The sequence below is a fragment of the Nicotiana tabacum genome, chromosome 14, assembly GCF_000715075.1.
Source record: "Nicotiana tabacum cultivar K326 chromosome 14, ASM71507v2, whole genome shotgun sequence".
Taxonomy (NCBI): Eukaryota; Viridiplantae; Streptophyta; class Magnoliopsida; order Solanales; family Solanaceae; genus Nicotiana; species Nicotiana tabacum.
Window position 1 is genome coordinate 36012180 of NC_134093.1, and position 3902 is coordinate 36016081.

Consider the following 3902-nt stretch of genomic DNA (forward strand, 5'->3'; position numbering starts at 1 on the left):
CTTCCTGTCTCTGTGTTAGTTGAACAAGCTCGTACATAAAATTGAATCCAAGTTGCAAACTATATTTTTCGACTCGAGGTATATCTCATGCTAATTTGATTTGCTCTTCCAAGGGTCACAAATGAAAGAGGCTCACGGAATCTACACTTTATTCGAGGGGAAAAAAAAGATATGGCTGCTAGGAATGTTACATTTAGCTTTTCCATTGAGTGTTTATTTTGCTCTACGAATTAAGAAGGGATCAGTAAGAAGTTTACTTGGGGATATGAGATAGAAGATTTCCAGGCTCAAGTTGTTCTAATTCAAGGACATGTAGTTTTTTTAGGGTAAATGTTAAGTTTAAGTCCAGTAATTTACCTAGCCAAACAGATTATTTTAGATGTTCCAATTGGATTTTTCTTTTGAAAGTATAATAACTAGTTAGAACTTAGAAATTGATTGAAGAACATGCACCAATTACTTTTTATTTGATAGTTTTTCTTGATAGGAATATCTAGCGAATAGCATACCTGGACTTTGGTTGAAAGGATCATTTGTGTGTCAGTGAATCTGGCTGGCGGACATATAATCATGTTATTGTGAAGCAGCAATATCTATTTAATTAACTTAAAAGTGATTGGCTTCTTTCAAGAGAAGTAGGTTATTTGATATATTATCCCCGAAAAATACCACTTATGTGTAGTACTCCTATAATTTTCTAAATGTACAAGTTGGCTCTCGTTTCCCGTTGTTGAGAGATAGTGTGTGCTGTAAATGTTTCTATATTGCCTTACAAGAGCAATTGATGTTATGGTTTTCCCTAGCAAGGGTACAAGAGTGTGGTATCTACTACATTTAAATTGTTTTTTGAGCGTAATATATTAGTGGAATAAGATTTCCTTTTATAAGTTCTCAGTTCCTGAACGTCTTATCTGCATGATTTGTAAATTGATGATAATATTTGTTCTCTCCAAAAGAAGTTGTATATAAAATGTGATTTTCAGCTTTGTTGCCTTGGGAGAACTGGAATATAACTTCCAAAATGACTAGCACTCCCTTTTCTTCATTTTCTTTGACACCATTTGACTGGACATGGAGCTTAGGTATTTCTCTTTTTTATGAAGAAAATGTTTCAAGTGATAATTGAAATTTTAGTTTGGCAAAAGTTAACCACTCAACTCAAGTTTTCGCCTGATTTTCTCTTCTTTTTTTTTCTTCATAAAAAAGAGAAATCGGGCGAAAACTTGAGCTGACTGGTTAAATAGATCTGACTTTCAGAAACTTGTGAAAGTTGTATAAGACGATCATTTTTCAGAAGAAAGGTGAAACATTTTGGGACGTTCCAAATGGAGAAGTGCCATATAAATTGGGATGGAGGAGTACTATTTAACAGTTGGCAGTGCTTAAAAGTTCAGTTTACTACTTGGCTTCATAATCACGTATTGTATTTCCTTTATTGTAACTGTGAAGAAATGTGGAGTTGCAAAAAAAGATAATTCAAACAACCTTAGCTACAGACCTACAGTACTCAAGAATTTCAAGTTTTTCTTGTTTTTTAACATTTGATCTTGAGTCAGTTGATTCAGTTATGTTTCTTCTAGCTCCCTCAGTAGTCTGTATGAACCATCTTGATTAATCTTTTAGTAGACAATATCAGAAACTTCTTTGTGTCTTTTCCATGAGGTGAGCTTTATTTTGGACTCATGACAGCTGATATTTGATTGATTGTTTTGCGGGATCTCAATACTATTGATGTTCTTCAGAAGCTTCTGAAACCAGAACAGGAAAGATTTCGTAGAACTGACATCTCTTACCTGAAGTGTTTGGAAAATAGTAGTGAGTATAGATTTTGAAAGTTGTACGGGTGCATCAACTTGGAAGTATTGGGCGTATTCTAGTGCTCACCTACAATTATACCAGGAAAGCTTGTGACTTGTGAGCCATAACCTCGGCGTATTTTTTAATTTCCTGGAGCATTTCTGCCTTCTCATTGAGAATTAATTACTTTAAGCTTTTTCTTTCCATCTTACATTTTGTACGTCAGTGTCATTTACTTTCCCAGAAAAACAAAAAATGTTGATGCCATTTTGTTACAGTGGAGATACCTGAAACTTTATACGAAATCTTGTCTGAATTTTGGGGGCTCAGTTTGCCAAATGGGCCAACGTAATTGGACACTTTGTTCTAGAATTTGATTTTGGACAAACATTAGAATTGAGTTGTCAGCCCAAAAGGGAGAGAAGCCCCCTTATTGAAATGTCCCTATTTGTGTTTTCCCCAAGATTCAGCCGTGAGCTGAAAATGAATACCAAAAAACGGCTGTGAATTGTAGGATCATATGGTTTTAGCAGGCTCTTGCGTGCTAGTTCATATGACCTAGTATAATAGCCTAGCGATAGCTAACTCAGAATAGGTCTGCTGGAAAGATCAATATGAAATGCTTCAATAATTTCCCTAACATAATCTCTGATTTGTTTGCATATAAGTTCAATAGGTAGACATTTCCTTTTTATTAAACTTATTTTGCGCTTTCCATGTCCGTTAGAAATATTTTGAAAATATAAGTTGTAGCAGGCAGACTTCCTGACCCCATTAAAACATAAACCCCCGTCTCCTTTTCTTTATGATATTTTTTTTTTATTATTTTTTTTCCTCCCTCCAACAACTACCCACCTTGCTCTTGGTGGGTGCAAGAATTACCCACCTTGCTCTTGGGGTGACTCGAACTCACAATCTCTTGATTGGAAGTAGAGGGTGTTCACAACTAGAGCCCCACTTGTCTTTTCTTTATGATATCGACCAACTCCTTTTTTTTTCTTTTTGGCACAAGTCACTCTCACCTTTTTATTTGCAAAATAAGTTGATTTCGTGCCACTGTTTAGGTTTTGACGTCATTTAAATAAGTTTTAAAAATAATCTACGGATCAGAACATGGAGTTTGCGGGTTAGAACTTCGCCACAAATCTTGATGGATTGCTAACTTAATTGGTTGGAAGTCCTAACGGATCGTTAGGATTTTAGTACAAATTGTGTCATCATTTTGGAACAAATTGCAACAAGTTCTGATAGGTAGGTAAAAGTTGTCCTGCCACAAGTCTTGACAGAAGATATTAGTACAAATTGCGTCATGGCTCATAACTCTGAAGCAAATTGTTCACAAGTCCTGATGGTTTGCACAAATTATGTTATAATTTTGGTACAAATTGTAATGGATCATTAGTATTTGCCTATGTAAAAATTTCTCCAACACGTTTTTGCTTCGAATTGATCCAAAGAAGGAGAAATTCCAACAGTATATCCATCTTTAAATAGGCGTCAGGCGTAAGAACATGGTGTGAAATTTCTCGGCTGACCCAACTGCTTCTCTTTAGGAGCGTCTTCATATCAAAAAAATGTAAGCTTGAGGTATCATCCCCTCCAAGCAAGTATTGCATCACGACAACTTTTGACATTAAAGTTCATGCATTTGGAAAATAAAAATGGGCATTTGAGAGATTGTCTCAAGCTAAACAACATATTAGATCTTCTACATTTGATAGTGATTTGGTAAGCTTGAGGTACTTGATAGTACATAAGGAATTGAACCTTAATTCGCCAGCATGACACACTTTCATTTTGGACTAGAGATCAGTGTCACGTATGACATTACTGGAATTTTTTTTTAGTGATCCAAATCATTGTATGTAAGATAATGCGTAATATATATTTTGCTAAGAACAAATTAAGACTCACGAACGACCCCATCTTTTTATTTTTTTGTCATGTGTTTGTGGGGTGAAATATTAAAAAAGCTTTGACTTGTGCTTTCTTGGGTGGGAATAGCACTATTAGCTTGTGTCACCAATTATTAGTGAGGTTTTGCATAAATAAATTAAAGCTTTTCGCCCTTAATGGAACTAATAAAACTTAGCAGCGATGTCAAT